Genomic DNA, 22,361 nt, shown 5'->3' with positions numbered 1-22,361 from the left:
GGGGAAGTGGGAACAGTTTGGCGCGACACGTCACCAGCGCGTCCTCACACCCGCCATCTCTCATTTGTCATCGGGCTATGCGGAACGGCAAGAATGGGTCTCTGTTCCATGCGCTCTGTGGCAGGGAAAACGCGCCGTTCTCGGCGAAAACAGGTTTCCGGCGGCTGCCCAAGTCGGCGAGAGGGACGGCACGGCACGGCTGGTGTGCGCGTATCTTTACGTCGCAGCGCGTCGCCGCCGCCGGGTAGGTTGTTGCAAATCGTGTTTCAACCTTCCGCGCAAAGGTCCCATGATTCGGATGAGCCGTGAACGGAGCAGCGTCTGGAGAAAATGTGAGGGGGAGGGTGCTCCTTGGCGGTGACGCAAGGCGAAAGTGTGAGGGGAGGCAGTGAGAGAGATGATGCCATGTCCGCGCGTGCCGCCCTCCCCCTCACACTTTCGCCAGAGGCTCCTGTCTGTTTTCTTTCTGCCTTCCCTGGCTCATTCGCTCACTCGGTTACGCGGATATCGATGGACGCCGCCGCCAAGTCCAGTTACCGGGCGCCAAAGGGCTGCGGCCTAAAATCACTGAAAACCTGCATAAATCCAACCTCAACTCTCGCACCATTGTCAGTAGCGAAGGTTGGTGAGCCCTGCTTCGTATGACTGCGTGTTGGTTGCCCAATCGCGGCTTAACATCGTTCAGCGCGCTCCTCCTGGCACGAGCCCCGGTAGTCCGGGTGCACCAACGAATTGGGCAGACAGCTTTCGCTACCAGCTTCAGAGAAGGCTTCAGCATTTTGGCCACCCCAGCCGTCAAGTATGGAACTTCTACATCTAATTTCCGACCCCACCACAACATTGTAATTTATCTACAAATAAATGTACGCGGCCACACACAACCATATGAACCCGTCCGCGGCGTCCCGGGCAACGATTGTCCCGAGCACATGTGACTGAGTGCGCAGTACACAAAGTGGCCGGCTTTGCACGTGATGGTAATTTTAGCCAGTGGCGGAAATTTTTTCTCCAAGAAAAAAAACCGGGCGCTAGCTGAGTCGACGTGCACATGACTCGCTGAGCTAGTTACACAAAGTCTATAGGCATGGTGCAGCGCTGCACAAAAAGAACTTTATTTGTCCGTCAGCGCAACCGACGCTGCATTGACGCAAGAAGTGACGGTATCTTTCGTTGCCTAAATAAGTTCGTGTGTAAGCTTTATATATTTTGGGGGATAGTGTTGACGCCGTACCAATGCGCTTGACGATCGCTGCCCTGCACTGGTGGTGTATTGAGAGCATGTTTTTTTGAAAAAATAGTCTTTATTTGGCTCCTTAAACACGAAATGTATGGTCTGTCTGTCTATCTGTCCCTCAATTCAGCCGCCCTACCAAAAGGTAAAAAATTCTTGAACGAGACGTTTATACCGGAAGAACATTTCCAAACTATTAAATCTGGTGGCAAGGTTCATACCAGTCAACAGTTTTGCGCAAAAAGAAAGCACGAGGCATGTTTGAGACAAAACATTAATACATAAGGAACTAATTCAACAGCTAACCTAGCACTTTCCTCTTCTTTTTGGATTTTTTTCCCGTCCTTGAAATTGTGTACTGAACATTTTTATTTTTGCTCTGTATTTTATTTTTGTTCTTGTTGTTCTGATAGATTGTACATCGTGTCGTGCTTGAATTTGAACCATCTGTATTATATTCCGGTCTTTTTCGTTTGATCTAATGATTTGATTACTGCGTTATCACTTTTTTCAAGTTTACAATGTGTATTTATTTGGGTTTTCAGTGTGAACATTCCTGCTTCTTTTTGTTGATTTTTTCCGCTTTACTGCGCTAATACAATACGTGTGCTATGTCACCCCCCTATGTAATACCCCCTCACGGGGCCTTTAGGAGTATTGTGAATAAATAAATAAATAAATATTCGCAGTGTCCTTTTAATTAAAACCACGTGGCTGCTTGATTCTAACGATAGCAAAAAAAAAAAAAATACGCCTTGGAAAAAATGTCTTGACCTGAAAATACAAAAAGCACTCGCGGTTCGGCGCGGCATTCCAAGGAGTCTTACAGTAACAAAGGGTTTCAGCAGATGGCGCGCGACTAGTGGAACGCGGCAAAATGGATTTGACTTAAACAAACCTCCACTGTATTTATCGCGGGAGGAGCGATACGGGAGAGGAAGAGCGTGAGAGGTGGGCGGGAAAGAGGGGAGAGGCATTTGTGGGGCAGGGGCAGCAGAAGACGATCGTCTTTCCACGACATTTGCAGGGAAGTGAGCAGATAAGAGGGGATTTTTTTAAGGTGGCCGTTTATTCTCCGACTATCGCTAATAGATCTGCCAGTCTACCTAATGTAGCTTTTACCAAATTGTGAGGTATACAGGGTGTTTCAGCGAACACTTTCAAAAATTCTTAAAAATAGGCTCTTCGAGAAAAAAAGAAAGCCTTTTCAGAAGGAGATTGCTAGCTGCGGCGGACGCCAGATAGTATCAAGGGTGTGCACATTAGTTAGGTGGGTAATTAAACTCTACTAATGAGCTTCTTAATTAGCGGAGTTTGGGGATTATTGTCAATGGTGATTTTGTAGCCGCTGAGAAGGCGATTTCATGTCAGTTTTTAAAACAACGAAAAAGTCGGTGTTAAAAGCCCTGTAGCGCGAGGAAACGTGCCGTTGTTTTTCGCTCAAAAACAAACGCAACTCGGCTCCTCGTCTTGAGCGAACGCAACGTCGGCTCGTGACGTGTTTCAATGAATGTGGCGGCCAATTCGAAATGTAAGTTCAATTTTCCCTAGCTAGGAAGCCTCAGCATGCAGCCACAGCCGCGAAAGCCCTCCTCGTCCAGCAAACAAACCTTTCCTTTGTCTGATGCGCTTTCTAACACGCAGCGATTATAAACGAACAGCAGATAAACCTAACGAAAAAAAATGAACGGATAGTGACATTTCACATCTTGCACGTCTGGTAGCCACGTCAGATGTGGTTGAGACAATAAAAAGAAAAAGCAAAGCAAAACTATCACCACCGACCACTAGGGCTACCGAAACGGGCGACCATGTTGTGGGCAAGGGCTAGCCTTTTTCTTGCACCTACCAACGAAAGAAAAGATAACGCTAGCCGTGGTGTAAGGTGAGCGTTGATCATTGAAAAAATACAGGAGGCGATGGCGTTGATTTCAGCTGATTCATCGCGTGGTGAATCACCAGAGCCTTCTTGGATTGGGCGACACAGTCACGGCAACACGTCATCAGCGGATGTTGCGTATGCACTAGACTTCTGGCGCACCATGTGCGCTGCGTTTCGGCTTCAGGGGGGAAGAATACTTGATTTTCGCTGGCTGCAGGGCTCTACAGAGTGTATTTTCCTTTGCTTTAAAAACTGATCGGTTATCGTCGTCTCCATGGCTACAAACTCGTCATTGGCAATAACCACCAAACACCACTAATTAAAAAGTTCATTAGACAGTTCTAGTTAATTAACTATGTAATTCGCATGTTATTCATAACTGCTGACGTCCGCCGAACCTGATAGCTTCTTCCTTAAGAGAATTCCTATTTTTATTGAAAAGCCTACCTTCAGGAATTTTTGAAAGTGTTCACTGAAACACCCTGTATATTACACCAGCCCCTCTGACAAGCTGCGTTGGTTCAGTGGTTCGTTGCAAAGATGGTGGTCACTGCACTTCCAAAATAAAACTCCGGCACACAGCCTACATTTTGTTTGGGCTGAGGATACAACTCGCTCACCTTCTATGGCCGCAATCTCCTTGCTGAGTGTGATCCCGTCCGGACAGGGACTATCCACTATCTTCCATTGTCACATGGTATTCTTAAAATTTCTCGGTTGCGATTGTGTAATGGTTTATCGCAGGGCTTCATACATAAGCACGAGACCATCATTAACATACTGTTCACGGCGAAGCTTCAAGACTTGCTTAAAGGGTCCATGAAGAGAAAATACAACTTTTTTTAACTTTAAAGAGTTAGGCTTCAGTACATCACTCAGCTCCATTCCGGTGACGAAAGACGTTTTTTAACCGATAAAAACGCAAGAAATGCTTAAGGACTTTCAAATTTCGCGCCACAGTGACGTGTGATCGGCGCGAGTGACGTCATATGGGCCAAAACTAAAAACATAATTTTAAGTGGGTTAGGTGCACGTTAGCATTCGAGTGTTTCGATCAAACGGAACTAGCGGCCCCACTACAATCGTCCAGTCATGTGTCCTGGCGATTGATTAGTTCGGCCGCCGTCAATAACCCAAAGAAGATTCTGTGACGTCATAGAAAAGTTGCTGGAAACTGCCTAGCGAGTCGCCACAGCTCCACACGATTTCTTTAATATCTCTGGTATTTTTTGCAAGTTTGCGATGAAATCGGTATCATTTTTATCAGAACAAAGCAGCCTTTCTAATAAACCAAACTTGTATTTTGTCTTCATGGCTCCTTTCAATGTCTTGCCGCCTCCTTACAATATCACAAGCGTAATCTAGAGTTCAGGGCACTGGGGATTAACCATGGCTGTACATTCAAGTTGAAATCAACACACAAAAATAAATACAGGATTGCGCGCGATAGTACTCAGGTGAGGAAATTTCTAAAGAAAACAGCACTTTTTGGGTTATTAAAGCTTCAACAAGGCTCACGGACAATGAAAAGTTCTTTCAGCGCACGGCTACAGCATGACAACATGACAGTAGTTGCATAAAGGGTTAGGGGGAGGGGGAATCCTGCACGAGTTGGTAGTGTGATAGCTGCGTTTTATCGAATTTATGCCATCCTATGTAGAATTTGAAAATTATCTCGTAAAGTAGTTAGTTAGACTCACGTTCCCAATGCCACACCGATGGCCACGCACCCCACCTGAGCAGCTACTTTAGAATAATCTCTCTGAAACAACGTCGCCTAGACGTGCTTCCTGCTTACTGGTTAGAGTAGAAAACGTTATGACCCCCGTTATAATGCACGTGGAAGAAAAAGAAAAGTTCAGACACCCTAAACGCACCGCCGCCACTGGTGGGGACGAAGTCGTGGCCAACGCCACAGCGCGAGAATTAACCCAAGGGGCACCGCGGAACGACTGGGTAAGGGTGGCCCCGCCGCTTCTTATTTACCAAAGCGTACCAGCACACTACACGTTTGATATCCTCCTTACGAAATGTCATTACCCAAAACCAAAACAGTAATTACAAATGCCCTTTCAAGCAAACACGTGCGCCGGCTATTTGAACTCCACTCCATAGATACCATCCTCTATAGGTGCACCTGCCCGCCCTGCAATGAAGTTTCTACCCCGTCCAGTATGTGATATACTTGCATATATACCCAGAAAACCCAGAATTTAACACTGTCTTCAACCCTTCCCATGAACAAAGAGGCAGAAAACTGGCCACCTCCAGCCACGACACTCAGTTTCGTCTGGTCGAACGTACGGAGAAGGTTGCCAATTCCAACAGGATTCGGAAGTAAGAAATTCGACAACATACCGTTCTTTTTTGGCACAATGCAGTTTACTCTCTCTCTCTCTCTCTCTCTCTCTCTCTCTCTCTCTCTCTCTCTCTCTCTCTCTCTCTCTCTCTCTCTCACACACACACACACACACACAACACACACACACACACACACACACACACACACACAACACACACACACACACGCACGCACGCACGCACGCACGTACGCACACGCACGCACAAACGCACGCACACAGCACACACGCACACAGCACACACGCACACGCACACACACACACACACGCACACACGCGCAGGCACACGAACCCGCACACACACACACCTGAAAGTAAAGTCTGTTCACTGAATAGTGTCGCGGTAGCTCTATGTAATAACCTGCAAAATATTTTTAATGGTCGGCTGCGGGATGTTTGGAAAACTACATATTTTGTGCCAGTTATCAAAAATTGAACAAGGTCATATGTTGAGATTTACTGGCCAATTTCACTGTTCAGTATTTCTTTCAAAATGTTTAGGAACATCCATTGCAGCAATATCCTGTGGCATTTGAAAAAATAGGTTTTTCTGCCCTAATCAACATTGATTTTACGGGAATTCGCGGGACCCAATAAAACTACTGCACAGTCTTTCTACTTTTGCTCACAGCCGGCTGCAAACCGACGCCAATACTTGAATTTTTATAAGGCTCTTGACCGCGTTTCACGTAGTTCACTAGGGCACAAAGTTCGCCCTTTAATATTGACACAACATTTTACGCTGGGTTTAGGGACGTCTTCCGGACACAAAACGTTGCGTTGCTATCACGATGTCGAACCGAAAGAAATAATGGTTTGGTTCTGCTTTGGTCAGGATGAGTTAATTTTCAATACCGGTATGACTAAATATCGTATTGAATCTTCCAAAACAGGTTCGAAAGCTTTAAACCAGTGCAAAAAGAAGTTAAACTGGGTTGTTCAAAGGGACCACGAAAAAATACATTTGATATATATATATATATATATATATATATATATATATATATATATATATATATATATATATATATATATATATATATATATATCAGGGTGCCGGACCGCAACTGAACCGAACCGAAAACCGGAACTGAACCATTATTTTTGCTGGAACTGAACCCGAACCCGAACCGTTATTTTTTGAGCACGCTGAACCCTAACCGGAAGTGAACCGAAAAAACAAATAACGGTTACCGCTTCATGCCGAAACGGTTCGACCCTCCGTTCTTGATACTGCGCAGTCAATGCAATTCAGCCCTTTTTTCCTTTCACGTACCATCAACTTCGTACCCGCTCGCGCACTTTCCCCCCCAGACAATTGAACATTATCGCGCTCTATGTAACAACAGGGGAAATGAATGAGCGCCAATGTAGCAATGGTGTGTTGCTGCTGGAAGCGCGAGCGTAGTGCAAGCTGACCAAACGAAATGTCATTCTCGGCAGCTTCCAGGGGATATAAAACGACTTTGCCCTTCCCTAGCTGTGACTTTATTGGAGCAATCAGGCTACAGGAGTGCTCCACTGCGCAACAGCGAAAGCCCACACCCGATGTGTGCCAGCTTTTTGTATTTCATAATTTGTTTAAAAGATCCGACACCTGCACATGGTTAATACTTGACAAGTGTGACCGCAGGAGCTGCTTAGTGGCTAAGCCGTTTGGTGCTGACCACACGTGGCCTCGATCTCCCTTCCCCATGACCGTTTTCTGAAGTACATAGAAATCGAGAACGTCCGTGTATCGAGATTTTGATCCACGTTTAATATCACCAGCTAGTTAAAATAAGTCTGCCGGCCTGAAACATAAGCTGCGCCTCGGAGAAGAGATGTAGCCCGAAGCATCAAATGCGCCAGTTTGAAAAAAAATGTCTTTACACGGAAAACAGCAGAAAAAAGGGGAATCACGTTGTTTTAAAACATTACTCAAAAAGTAAGTAAAACCGAATAACTAGAAAAAGCACAAAACGTGGATATTGCTCTATACTTTTCTTAGCCCTGCCTTTCACAACCAAACATGTCATCAATGCGAAGGAAGTGAGTTCCGTGGTCAGTTTTTGAGGACAGTACAGTGGACAAGTTCCGTTTTTTACAGATACAAATAAACACAGATATGTCAGGGAAAACTGTTAAGATGCGCACTTAATCCCTTGGCAAGAAACTGCTGCCCTCGACCTTGTCTTGGAAGCAGAAACAGTAAAAGTCGAGAGAGGAGCCGTCGCGGAATAGCATAATGGTCAGTGCACCACACGCGTTAAGCGGAGATGTGGGTTCGCCTCCCGCTTCCGGAAAAAACGGCGGATTTATTCTCGACTTCTATTTTCGCTTATTTATCACTGTATCAAAAAAAAACATGACAAACACACGTCATTCGGCACTATTAAATTTCTAAAAAAGCCGAATAGCACTGGCAATCACGACTGCAACCTTGATATGTGTCCTTACCGAGTCCCTCGTCCCGTATCTTTCTGTTCTGCTGCATGCATTACGAGGGCTCTGGCTCTAGCAGTCCGGAAATGCCAATTGCTAACCCCTCCCTCCGACCACGTCTTACGTGGCGGCCGTTGGGAAAGAAACACGTTCTACATCTCCCGCGGTGGTCGAGGGGCGGCGCTAGTTGACCGGCCTCAGAGCAGTTGAAAATATAAACCCCCGCGGTAAATTCGAGAGAGGAACCGTCGCGGAATAGCATAATGGTCAGTTATGCGAAGATGTGGATTATATGCGTTATGCGGAGATGTGGATTCGACTCCCGCTTCTGGAAAAAACGGCGGATTTTTTCTCGACTTCTATTTTGCTTATTTATCACTGTATGAAAAAAAAAACCATGGCAGACACACGTCATTGGGCACTATTAAATATCTCGGAAAAAGCCCAATAGCACTGGCAATGACGACTGAAACCTTGATATGTGTCCTTACCGAGTCCCCCGTCCCGTATCCTTTTGTTCTGCTATATATATATATATATATATATATATATATATATATATATATATATATATATATATATATATATATATATATATATATATATATATATATATATATATATATATATATATATATATATATATATATATATAAGGTTAGTAGAGACAGAGACAAACGAGAAAGACGTAGAAAATAAAAATAAGTTTACTGACGTTTCAGGGAGAGGACTCCCTTTCTTCAGAGTACTCTGAAGAAAGGGAGTCCTCTCCCTGAAACGTCAGTAAACTTATTTTTATTTTCTACGTCTTTCTCGTTTGTCTCTGTCTCTACTAACCTTATTTTTTTCGCGCTCTGTGTGAGTTTTTATCTTTTCAGTCTATATATATATATATATATATATATATATATACAAAATATGTCGTTCTCAATACCAATGATGCCAATTTTACTGCGACACTTCAAACAGTTGAACTAGGCGATAAAAAAAGCAGGTAAAGCCGTTGAGGATCTCCAGCAACTTTGGCGCCAAACTCTTATAACGTCGCACGCACTTTTGCAATTTCCAGGCGCCCACCAAAGCTATGGCAATGATTCAGGACTGCGATTTAGAGGCGCCTCTATTCCTTTTTAACCCTTACAGTGGAATAATAACTTCGAGTTAACGGACTCTTAATTCTGTATTCGCATATTTCGTCACCCCAGACGTTGGGTAGCGTGAAACGTTAAGGTTTTTCAATACTGAGTTTTTTCTATTTGGTTAAAACAACGTACAATGCGTCCGGAGCATTGTTGAGTCGGTTACCAAATTCCAGTTCTTCCAAATAAAGCGAGTTTGTGCTTTTTCTTCGTCGTCCATTTGTTGTCTCAAGTAGAATGTATAAGGAGATTCAGTGGAGGAATAGCGTCGATCACGAATTTAAGCGCCTGCTTTTTCCAGCTGCCTTCCACGCCCACCAATGCAGAATGGTAACTGCAAGAAACCATACAGGATGCCTATGCTTCGTCTTTCCACAAGACCCGTTCACATCGCATTAAAACTTTCCGAACGGTGAAAACTTTTGGCTCCTGCTTTCATGCGATCTGTTGGAGCAGTGCCTTACGATCGGGAGTTTCAGTGAACGCCGCCAGCGACGCCGGCTTTTCTGTAATACGAGAACCTTAACGCTATGCGTTAAAAGGATCTCCAAAAGCTGGTACAGAAATTGATAATTGTATGCTAATGCGAAAAAATTCTTTCCAACCGCTTGCTATACACCAAGCATCTTTAACTACGGCTTCAGACTATACGCAAGAGCACCGCTGGGAAGACATCCTAGCAGGGGTAAAGTATGTAGTCTTTTATCTAAGTACGAAAGCCTCGTGTAACCCTTGGCGTCTCTACAAATTCCAAAATGCAACTAGTAGACACCTTTAGTTCGTGGTATCGCCGGTGCTCATTTTGCAATCTCGTGGCATGATCGCCCCTACATACTATATTAAACGGTATACTAATAAGAAGCTGTTACTGTACCAGACAAATATAACGGATTAAAAAACCATTGAACCTTAACATTTGTATCGTAAACTACGCAAAACAAAATAGAGTACACAAGATATTCAAAATTTATTTCTCTTTCGTTATTTCAACGACCATTTAATCTTGATGTGAAATGCTTCCATATTAGCCGCGAGACCTATGCCTGGAAGCGCGAAGTCTGTGTAATATCGCCTGCAGGCTTCCGATACTGTAATATTTCGTTTGCGCAGCCTTGCCTTCTGCCTGATGCCAGCCGCAACATACCATTTTAATAACGGCGCGCATCCCTTTCTTCATAGTGCACATGCAACGAATAGGGCATTGATAGTGTTGGAATTTGGGAATGATGTAGGGGAGGGGGGGGGGGGGGGGGGGAGTTCGAGAGAGATTACGATGTTGATTGTACAAGAGAAATGCTCCCAAATAACATTGGCTGCGGATTATCAACTAGGCATGGTCGAACCGTCTCTTCGTGAAACGACAATCGTTATTAGTTTTATCGGTGCAGTTCTGGTTCCTGTTGAGCATGCTACATTTGTGAAAAATATTAATATTACAAATTTAACCACACCAAATACTAAAAAAATGCCCTGGCCATGGTTGAACGCGGTGCAGCCAACTTCGTCCAGCGAAAGCTGGGTTTTCGCTCTGACAGCGCGCAGTGAACGCGCACGAAATTCCACGGCAATACAAACACACGCTGCTCGGTGTAGCCGGAGCAGTAGACGCGTATACCCAGTGAACTGGGATGCAGCCAGCATCTCATTTTATCAATTTATGAAGGCAGGCGCACATACTCTTTACTCTACCACCCTCTCCGCACCCCTCCCCTTGGAACGAACAAATGATTAGACGCTTTCACTGCGCAAATGTATGAGGTACTGGCTTAACCTTGTCTGGGCGTGAAAGTTACATTGACGCTACGAGGAAGGAGCCGTTTTCTCGGTTTGTACATGTAGTAATCGAGCTCTCGCTCGAATGCGGTTCATATTGGGCTTAAGTTTAAATGGCTCAGGTTCAGGTTGGGGTTCAGTTTAAATTTAAATGGCGTTGTCAGTTTTCTTTTGGTATGTCCTGCTACCGTGACACAGATGCCTTTATGAACTAGTTCACTGTATAGGTGACGTTTTTGGGGTTTGTGCTTATTCACATGTTAACCACTTTCTCGCAATGCTTCCGCGCTGCAGGGTATGCTGTAAATAAATGAAATAAAAACCATCGACGCACTCTTGTCTAGTAACGTGCCTTGCATATTCTGATTAAGCCATGAGCCGAATCTCCCGCTGCGCGAACCGCAGGTGGTCATTGCATACCTCAAAGGTGCTAATTTGATGTACGAAAGAATAAGTTTGCGCAGAAGACGAGGACGAAGAGACGAGAGGACAGGACTCGTCCTGTCCTCTCGTTTTTTCGTCTTTGATGATGATGATTGTAGGGTTTAACGCGCCGACGCAACGCAGGCGATGAGGCGCGCCGTAGTGGAGGGCTCCGGATTAATTTTGACCACCTGGGGATCTTTAACGTGCGCCGAAATCTCGAACACACGGGCGTTTTTGCTTTTCGCCTCCATCAGAAAAGCGGCCGCCGCGGCCGGGAATCGAACCCGCGACCTCGTGCTCAGCAGCGCAACGCCTTAGCCACTGAGCCACCGCGGCGGGTTTTTCGTCTTTGTCTTCTGCGCAAACTTATTCTTTCGTACATCATGAACCAACTAGCCAGCAATCAAGTCCTGCTAATTTGATGTATTTGTTCTGCCTCGGTCGAAACACAAAATACACCCAAATATTTATTTTGCATGCTGTCAAATATTCACATTGTTTTCATGTACCTCAATGCAGGCCAAACTACTTTGTGATGCCTAAATACTTCATTTCACGTTTTATTCAACGAAATGGGAGGATAGAATTTACACAATCAGATCACGAACTGTGCACAACAAACATTCCGGGACCTCGTAGCGTTTAACTGAGGCATTTTCAAAATGCATCAACGGGATGAGGTTCTGCTTTCTAGAATCACCGAGGTATGCCATTGGAGGTTTTCCACACATATTGCCAGGAAAGCTCGTTTTCACTGCGTGGGCTAATGGGTGCCGGTAGGCTCTCCTCCTCTGGGAACAGCGACCTCGGGGTTAAACTTGTACACAGCATGCGCGTCCAGCCAGGCTCGCATTCCATCGTAGTAGATCCTGCAAAAAATGGGCATATGCTTGAAGATCCGACTTAAACGTCCCTCTCGCAGTTGGTAGCGTACCTGTTGCATGTGTATGGTGAGTTAAATAGCTCTGTACATGGATCAATAAAACACAGATTAAAGTGTAAAGAAGTGAGATGTAGACGCAGCTTTCGTGTAAAGTAATAATTGTCGCTATGCCAGCTAAACTTTGCTTGCTAACAGAAAACTGCCACGTAAGCTACGGCACATCATTTTCGAACCCCCTCCCACCGCAACCCCCTCCTGCAAAGAAAAAGGTCACTGTTCACTTAAAGGGGACATAAGTAAAAACATGTTTGTTTAATTAAAAAGACCGCTTTTTCCCATACAAATTACCGATTTACCGCACACTGCACGCAAATAATATAGATATTAAGCAAAATAGATGAATCAGTGGCGACTCAACCAGGCTCTTATTGGTGCGGTCTTGGTGACGTCACTGAATTTCGCTTATGCGATGGGCGGCCGCCGGCCAAAGCCACCCCCAAGAGATATGACTTTGCAATTGTTGTGGGGCCTTTAGTTTCAGTTGACCGTATCACTTGAATGCTTGTTCGCACACTGTTAACCATGTTTTTAGGGTTTCTCTTTATTGCGCGACAGATGACGTCGCGCGGCGCGAAATATGAACGTTGTTTTATATTTATCGATTTTCTTCGGTTAAAAAACCTTTCAGGGATGGAATAGAGCTGAATGAGTTACAAATGCCAGTTGTTTTAAACTGAACAAGGTTGTATTTTGTCTTCTTGCCCCTCTTAAGATGGAGCGGCGTAAGTAGACAGTAAGGAAGTTGTAAATTTATCCGCTCAACTGCGTGGGCAAACAATGGTTCACATCTTTTCCGAGAATTTTGAAGCATTTCGTCAGCCTAAATGCGCATTCAAAGGTATCTTCAATTTACCTATCCTCTACGCGCTACTTCAGACGTCGGCCGTGACATACAGCTGTCCTTTTGCGGGGCCAACAAACAGCGAGTTTATAGATTGGATCCAAAGAAAAGCGAACCCGAAAAACACCGCACAAAGAAGGGAGAACTGTAAAAAAACACGACAGTATAAAAGCCGAAAAACAGCACCTAGATACAACATGGGAATTTTAAAAAGAACAAAGTATCACAAAACAGCATGTCACGGCCGTGTCCTACAAAACCGCATATCACGACCGTGTCGCATCACTGTGGCAGTTCGTCACTGTTAGGAGAAACCGCAAAGGCGACTGACTGCAGACCATCATAACCAGTAGTTTCTCTTCCCGAGACGTTTTCAGGAGGCCTAAAAAGAGCAGCAGATTGTTAGAAAGGGCGTGGAACGATTGAAAGCCCGGATACAACGCGAGGAATCAAGTCTCCACAAAAGGAGCAAGCGTAATTTTTAATGGCATGAGCATCATCCTAAATTTGTCATTGATGTCTTCTTTACACGTGAAAAGGCTGTAAAACCAATAAAGGCATCCATTAAGCCTTGCAGGTATTCCTTCCTCGGTTTCAGCTCTTAGTATTGTGGCAAGGAACAACCGCACTATTATTTCTCAAAATTTTCCGTGAGAATTTGCAACCTTCGCCGCCTAATTTTCATTCTGCATTATTCTTCTCAAAACAGTGTGGTTTAAAGAAGCGCTTCATTATTGTGACGATAGCTGCGATATAAATTCAAGGGAAAGAAATTTTGACATCCACCTGAATGCAGCCATACGGCTACAAAGGAAAGCTAAACAGCTTTCTCAGAAACTTCGCAGTTGAAGAAACATTCGTCCTGGTCCAGGATTCGAACCGGGGACCACCGCTTAACCGGAGCAGTCGCTCTACCAACTGAGCTAACCAGGAGGCTAGTCGTTTGTAGCGCGAGAGCGAATTGATCAACAACTCGAAGTCGAGGACAGCTTTTAATCGACCAGATTTAGGGGAAATCCCCAAGGTGGAGTAAGTTTCTGGGAAAGAAAGTTTGACATCCACCTAAACGCAGCCATACGGCTACAAAGACAAGTAAACAGCTTTCTCAGAAACTTCGCTAAATCTCAGAAACCCTAAATCTGGTCGATTAATAGCTGTCCTCCACTTCGAGTTGTTGATCAATTCACTCTCGCGCTAGAAACGACTAGCCTCCTGGTTTGCTCAGTTGGTAGAGCCACAGCTACGGTTAAGTGGTGGTCCCGGGTTCAAATCCTGGACCAGGACGAAATATTCTTCAACTGCGAAGTTTCTGAGAAAGCTGTTTAGCTTTGCTTTGCTTTGTATGGCTGCATTTAGGTGGATGGCAAACTTTCTTTCCCAGAAACTTACTCCACCTTGTTGATTTCCCCAAAATCTCGTCGATTGATAAAACTCAAGTACAAAAGGAGCCTTCAAGCGCTCCAGACAACGTTGTCTGCGTTATTCCTCGGTGACTGAGCCTAAATCTCCGTGTATTTGCATATGGGTAAGCGACGCACGTTTCGGATATGTGCTCTCTGCGTGCCGCCATAACAAACGCCCATTTGTAAGAACGGGAGGCTATGCAGCCTGATGCAAATACCGAAACGAGCATTCTGTGAGCCTAGGGAATACGTCAAACCTATGACTGGGACTTTTTATTCAAGATACCCTCATGGCCCCAGGGGCATTACTGAGGGGAAAGGGGGTGCGATAAGGGGGTGCGATAAACAGAAAAAGTTTTCGTGCCGGAAATAACACTAAACCGATCCAAACGGAAAATACCCGTTTAATTTCATCCTGTGCGATCGATTGTTGACCCCCACTCCTTGGGGCACAACGCTAGAGGGTACAGCTTGTTGAGTTTTCTTCGTAGGCTGTTCATAGCTTCATAAAACTACTGTACGAGAAGCCGTACCAGTTGAGGTATTAATTACGCAGATCTCCGCGCATGGAACTTCGCGGATCACCTAGCAAAAACGAGTTACTCTGATTTTTTATAACTAACCTGGCTCAGCACACGACTCGAAGGTACCATATTTTCACGCGTATAACCCGCACGGGAAGCTCACAAATTTCAGTGGTAAGGTAGAGGTGCCAATTATATGCGAGGTATTCCTTTCTATGCAGCTTGACGGCAATGAGCATTGTGCTGCGAGGCCTGCATAGCAGCAATAGGGGCTAAACCACTCTCAACCCACTCCACACAGAGCCCAACCATATAACCTGAGCCAAGATATTGGGCGAGTGAGCTAGAGTTTTGCCACACAGGAAAAGCGCTATTCAAGAGCAAAGATTGTGAGGGCCAGCACTCAAAAACACCATGAAAACAACTCTCCATAATGTGATGATGATAGGTATGGGTTGAATTTTGTTTGAAATGAGGTGGTGGAATTCGCTACCACACCATAGTACATGTTTAGATGCTTAAATTATTTATGTAAACTGTGTCTAACTTCTTCCTTTTTGCTGTATGATAATTGTATTCTGCTTCATACAAGAATGATAGTTTTGCGACAGCTCTTGAGTTTTCATAGAATAGATGATTCATCTTCTTGCTTTTTTATTGAATAGGCCATTCGAAGCAAACTTTTCGGAGAATGGATGGCTGAAGGTCTCTATGACTTAAGGGCGACAGGCTGCCGTTAAGTCGTCAAGGCTTGGAAGGTGATTCCAGGTGAGATTGTTTGCAAGAGCTTTGAGAAATGCTGCGTTACAAAAAGCATGAACGGAGAAAACAGCGTGGACGGAAGTTTGTATATGACAGTGAAGACGGCGGCCCAAGCGATGGCTCTATCAAAAGCAGTGACAATGAGTGCTTGTGGCTTAGGCCGTGCAGGAAATGTATTGAATATGCAAAATATGGGTGTTAACAAATGTGCCATGTTGCTTTAGAAGCAAAATTGGTCCAGACTTGCCTGTATAAAATGTGCGTGAAATACGGGGGCATATTTTTTTTTTTTTTTTTTTTTGTGGACTGAAAGTGGTGGTGCGGGTTATATGCAGGGCCGGGTGATAGGTCGAAAATCGGTATTTAGACGATGTAGAAGCTCATAGTATAGTTTAACCAAAGCAAGATTAATTTCTATGCTTTCAAGCAGAAAAACGAGTGAATTCGCGTAAACTGCAGCCACACGCATTCGAGAGCAGGAGACCACAGCGGAGGGGGACCCTAAGCTGAGTAGGTAGAGGAGGGAAACTTTTTATTGAACGTGGTGTTCGGTGGGAGTGGCACCAGGACTCAATGTGCCGCCTTCGCCAGCACAGCTCTCTCCACCAGAAGAGCGTGGTCGGAAAGGGTGAGCTCGACAGCATGGTGTCCCACTGCTCGGGGTAGGGGAAGGGGTGGTGGGTGGTAGATCTGGGTTCTCCTTGCGCTCCCAGATCTGAGGGAGTGTGCCTGGTTGTCCACAAAGCTTGAATATTAGATAATGCTGGGAGGGAAATAGTAGATTCATTCGAATGGGGGGTTGGGGGGGGGGTATTAGTTTGAAGCAACCTGAGAGGTATTTCCTGCGTTCGTGAGTTGTGGGTGCGGGGCTGGGAGAGTCTTCCTGCTTATCTTGTGGTGTTCCGTGATTTCATGGTAGGTCGTTAGGGGTGGGGGCTCCGGTTCTCCTTCCGTGGCCTGGTCGGTGAGGGCGAGGGCCATGAAATGGGCAAACTCCTTGCCTTTCATGAAGGAGTGGGCCTAACGTTGCAAGCAAACGACACGACACAAAAGTTCTCATCGCAATAGCGGCGGGGGCGGCTGGGCATCTGTGGCTAAGGCGGCAAGTGTAACCAATGGCCGTCAGTCAATTACCTGCAATAATATATGGTATCGGTTTGCGACAAAACGAGCTCTGAAGTTCACTCTGGTTCAAATCGCTTTGCTATACTCAACATAAAACACCAACTATCACCAACGTCTCAGTAATCGCTGGCGCTCTAAAACTCGGTTTTGCCGAGATTTTGGTGCTCATTAAGATCCGCAGCTGGTCTAAGTTATTAAGATGACACTCCGGAATAATTCAATTTTTTACTTTGCATAATAACCACTTTTCTTGAGATAAGAAACAAATAAAGTATCCATCCTATAGAATGCAATTCACATGTTTAAAAATTTGACTTAAAAAAAAAGGTCTATTTCTACGTCCTACTCATGCTACGGCACAAACTTCCTCTCCCCGCAAGAAATTAAAATGCATGCATGTCTGCACCTGCGACACTTGCGAACTTCCTCTATTAGCAATTTTGCTTCGTCGCTCCTGAACAACAGCTAGGTAAAAATTCATCGGCTTTTCCTATATCTGTGCCAGGCAGTCTGAATAAACGACTGGAAACCAGACGTAGACTCACTGTACACTCATCAAATGTGTCTTGAAACGAGGCCATTATTACCTGGCGCTTCAAGACAAACTTGCCCCTCCTCTTGTCGTGATAAGAAACAGCGAAGACCATTACAACTTAAGACTGGCACATACTTGACTGTTGTGAGCCCAATCGCTCAAACCACACCAACATACTTTTGGCCTGTTGGCGTACAATAACCACAGAAGTGTACGTTCCTGAAACGATTCCACAGGACCCTTTACGAAGCTCCCTAGAAAGCTGGCTGCAAGCAACGCAAGTAACAAGAAATACCATACGGCCCAGATCTTAATATGAATCCTGCGAGACGTTTTCGTGAATGCGAACCTGTGGCTATAGAAATATCCCTCGTCAGAGAAACAGAAGTTCTGAAGCAAGAGGGAAGATATAGACCGTGTAAACTGCACCGTGCGAAGCATATTTGCAAGCACATTTTTTTTTGGCGAACATGGCCGCTCTGAATGTTTGTGGCAGCTTGTATATCAGTTGTCTTCGGGCTACGCGCACCCCGGTGCAAGAATGGACCTGCACGCGAGAAATGCAACATTACCGGGACGTGAAATAGGAATTAAATCCACGGTTTAGTTTCTGTTCATAAACATCGGAATCACTAGAAAAACTTTGACCAGATTCCCGTAATTTAATGAGGACGAGTCTTCTATACTGCGAAGGAAAAATTGAAAGCTATGAGGAAAATTTTGTCTTAGGGAACATCATTGGCATACGGGGCACTATCCCTTTTATACTAGAAATTCAAGAAGCAATAGCCCCTGAGCAAAAAGACGGTAATAAGACTAGCCGTCTGCATCCCCGCAAAGTGGCAAGGGTGCCTGTTTTGTAATTCTGAGAGAGACGGGAAAAAATAAGAAAACTGAAGACGGTAAAGACTCGTATCATAGTAGAGGAGGATATCCCGCATATATTGGGCTGACGGATTCTCTTTAACTTACGGGTGAGGAAATTTCAATCGAAATCCAATCAGGTGGTACAGGCCCGCAGGGCCTGCATTTTACCGCTTCCTGGTGCCGGGAATAAGACGTCGCCTGCGGCATTTTCGCTGCGAACCGGCAAGCCGCGCCGCAGCGGGTGACAGGTGGGATTCCATTTCTGCGAATACTCGGCAGACGATCGTACCACAAACAAAGCCCGCGAGAACAAAACGTCATTCCAAAAGCACATTTCGGCCACTCGTGGCGCGAATTGATCAAGGCTTGATTAGTTCTGCTGCCAGTATGGACCCTGGTCGATTGTCTCAAGCCCTACTTGTGTTTCATGAAACTCGGCGGAAAATTATCCCGAGGCAGGGGTCGCAAATCACGGATACGAGTCTAACCAGCCACTACGCGGCAATTTCGAAATACGGAAAAAAATACCCGAGACACTGTGGCACTTCTTTTTGTGCGTGGTTCGCTGCATCGTCGTCCGTACAATAGGGAACAAGGCTAATAGCATCGCTCGATATTTGTACTGCCGAACACTGCCGCTGCTTGTATCGGTATGAAGTGGGGAGCTTTTTGTTGTTGTTTCTTGGAGGGGGGAGGGGGGTAAGGGCTTCTTTTCTACTGGATCGTGACTTCAACGAGTCGGCCTCTTAATGTCCAGGAGTTTATCCTTGTAGCCACCATTTGCGAAGCAGTTTTGAGCAAGACGGTGCGCCTGCAAGGCACCTCACAGGATCAATTTTTAATGTATTGTTTCACTTACAACTGTTACTCCTGCGAAGCTACTGCTACTACAAGCCGTTACACACAAGGGAACTATTTGCGTGTGTTTGTCTGATGGTCTGCCGCATCTCAGTCGCGCATTTGCTAGCCTTTTCAACTACCCTGTGTAATTTCTGCTTCAAGTGCTGCAGATTTTACAGTTTCACCAACATTTCCGCACCGCTGTTTGCTTATTCCGACTATGAGGTACGTGCAGAAATCAAAGACGTTAGTGGTTTGGTGTATCGTTACTCTAGATACTCAAAACAAAAGGAAGCTTTCGCTTTCCCATCCGAGAAAATTAACCATTGCAGATACTCTGCTGTGGATATCTGTAGAGATACAGCAGTGAAAGACGTAGACAGCCTTGTCGCGAACCGTGACAAATTATTGTTCCTTCAAAAGCAACCGCTACTAAACACCGCGCAATTTCTGTGTGCGTCACTTCAAGTCGTTTCTGAGATGGTGCAGTCCCAACGTCGTTAAAGCCTTAAACCAATTGTTTCTCTACTGTTGTTACTTTAAAGATCGCGGTTTTCGGAAGTGAGATTACGTGAAGAACAAACATTTCTCGGGCCACTTAAGTCTTCTTACGTGCTTTGAAGGCAGAAGGCTGGCGGTACTTATCAATCACGTCCGCCGTCAACAAAACGCCTCCAGTGTCGGTTCAGGCTGCACTAATGTGCCGGGTAGCTTTTGTATACACGTCCAGTAGTCGACACAGCCGAGACATTATTTCGCCGTCTCACCATTTAGTATCTCAGTGCTATATATGAACATCCAACCATACCCACCTAAAATCCAGCGTAATCCGTTCATGACACGTGGCTGCCCATTCAATTGCCGCAGTGAACCGTGGAAGTAATGTGAGTGTTTAGTCACAGGGTAGCACTATACCATCCTAACGCGGCATAATTAAGTGATTGATATCTATGCAACAATGATGTTTTATGTATGTAGTCAGTATTCACTAGCAGAAGTTTGCGACGTGCACTGAACTGATCGTGCTTCTTCAATACTCTTTTAATGTCAGGATACGTAAAAAAAAATTCCCCCAACTTCTCTGACTTCACGTCGTGAATGCTGATGTTAACATCGAAGACACGTGGCGTTCCCCAATAGCAAGGCTAAGCTTCCTAGAACTTCTCAAAGCCAGCAGATTGACTCCCGTTTGGGCCAATTCATTTTTGCCGTGCTCCACTGCTCGCGCCATCTACTGGAACCTTTTGTCACTTTTGAACTTTGAACAATACCACGAGGGGGAGCCGCGAGCGCTTTTTTGTCTTTTTACTGCGTATTTTTTATTTGCTTTCGCAAAAATCAAGGAGCCGTGTAGTTTCAATTAAAAGAACAATGCAAGTATATCACGTATTAATGTCTTGCTTTAAATATCCTTAATGCTTTCTTTTTGCTCAACAATGTTGACATGTATAAACAGTGCCACCCGATTTAGTAGTGTAGAAAAGCTTTGCAAACGTCTTGTTCAAGCATTCTTGTAACTTGCTGCAGGTATGTTTGGCGCTTGTTCTACTCGCTGGGCTATGCCCTCTCTACATCACTGCGAGTGTTACCGCATTTTTTGTGTCCCCGTCGTTTCGCGCTATTCCCCGAGATGCAAGTGCCCCAACTAGCCCAACCCGCCACCTTTTTACCAGATTTCGTCCCATGAAAGCCTCGGCCTAGAAAAGTTGTGCTGTTAAAACAAGTGTACTCATGACGCTGCCGGCGCAGCGTTTCTCGCTACTTTTACGTTCACTGAATCTGACGCAATGGTGGGTATTATTCTCGCAGCATGTGAAATTCTATAAGCATTCCGCTGAACGTAATGCTCGGTTCGCGTGAGTTTATCGGCACGACATTGACAGAAACGAAAGGGGGAGAGAGAGAGATGAGGTTATTACCAAAAGCTGTACGCAGCAAATCCCAGCCAGGTGGACGTCTGGAAGATCAGGTATGGCGTGAGAACCAATGCGACGGCCCAGTTGACGTGCGGGGCGACGTTGAAGAATGCGTGCGCCCAGGCCATGTACAGCACGGGCAGCATGGTCAGCGACAGGACCACGGCTAGCGCCAGCTCCATCTGGTGGCGCCGCGTGGTCGGGTGGCGGAACCACGCCCAGACAGACTGCACGCACCGAACGCAGGCTTAGGAAGTGCTCAGTACTTCACACTCGCAATGATCTGGTGTTGTATGTTTTATCCGGTTATATCTTCGCGTGTTTTCTTACGCCACAAGTCCCACGTTATCACTAAATCATAATCTGGAGACTGGTCAGGAACTTTGAAAAATACGTCGGAATTTCGCGGCATTAAAATGTAGTGCTGACTCTCCTATACGAGTGGGGAATTGTTTTCGGACTGAACCCTTTTCTTAAGGCTCGGGTGCCGTAAAGGTGTCAGCATGCCGGAGGGCAGGCAAACTGGGGCTAGTATTTTTAAAAAAATGTCAATTGTTGTAGCCAAAGAGGACCTGCTGCACATTATCAGTCGCCCTAGAGCCGGTACATCTTTCTTTGATGAAAACTATTAATTTCTAGTTTTACAGTGCAGCTGTATTAGGCTACCGTCCCATAGATTTTCCACACAAAGACGAAAAATTGAAAGCAAACACAAAGACGCAAACCCCATGTAGCAGTAAAGAAGTTTTTGATTAGCATAGCTCTGATTTCGCCTTCAAAATCTTGTAAGCAGATTTAAGTGCAGGAGGTACTTTTATGTCCGTTGTTGGGTCAACACGCCAAGTGCCCTCTATGAGGAGGCAAAAGAAGCCAGTAGGGCATGTGCTGACACCTTGATGCTCGAGGAGGAGCTGGGCGAAGAATATGTCGTTTTCCAGCGCAGGATGATGGCCTTTGTATTCAATGTGCAAGCCTGCAGGAGGCGATTTTTCCGTGACGAAGTACCCGATCCATGTTACGGCGGCCGGGCTGTACTTATCGCGGAATAAAACGCATTCATATTGTTACTTCATTCTCTAATACTTTTCTTTTTTTCCATGTGGTAAGGTGTCAATTAGAATGATGTGAAAATAAATCTACAATCATGTTTCATTCAGTAGGATTTCCATGGTTGTTTTGTTTTTCCTTAGGCATGAAGGGAAAGCCACGGAAATAACGCGAAATACGAAGTAGATCAGTGAAAGCGTGTGCGCCGCTAATTAAGCGTTTCTCAGCAGCTGTTGCTGTAGGCAGATCTGCATTATTTCACCAGCATTCGGTAGAGGGCTTGCCGCTTTTGGGAGACCGTAATATAAGCTTGTGCCTCTGAC

At 45.2% G+C, this 22,361-nt stretch overlaps 1 long non-coding RNA gene across 1 annotated transcript; it reads right to left on the bottom strand.

The window, feature by feature from the left end:
- Positions 1-11,858: 11,858 nt before the first annotated feature.
- On the bottom strand, positions 11,859-21,191 carry LOC144170498 (uncharacterized). The gene is made up of 2 exons (XR_013322622.1): positions 20,995-21,191; positions 11,859-12,104 (listed from the first exon to the last, which is right to left on the bottom strand). It is a non-coding gene; the product is annotated as an uncharacterized LOC144170498 (long non-coding RNA).
- Between the last annotated feature and the right edge of the window lie 1,170 nt (positions 21,192-22,361).

Source organism: Haemaphysalis longicornis, unplaced genomic scaffold, assembly GCF_048455015.1.
Source record: "Haemaphysalis longicornis isolate Haplotype H1 unplaced genomic scaffold, Haemaphysalis longicornis Haplotype H1 scaffold_1, whole genome shotgun sequence".
NCBI lineage: Eukaryota > Metazoa > Arthropoda > Arachnida > Ixodida > Ixodidae > Haemaphysalis > Haemaphysalis longicornis.
Note: the sequence above shows the minus strand (reverse complement) of the source record. Positions and strands in the feature narration are given on the sequence as shown.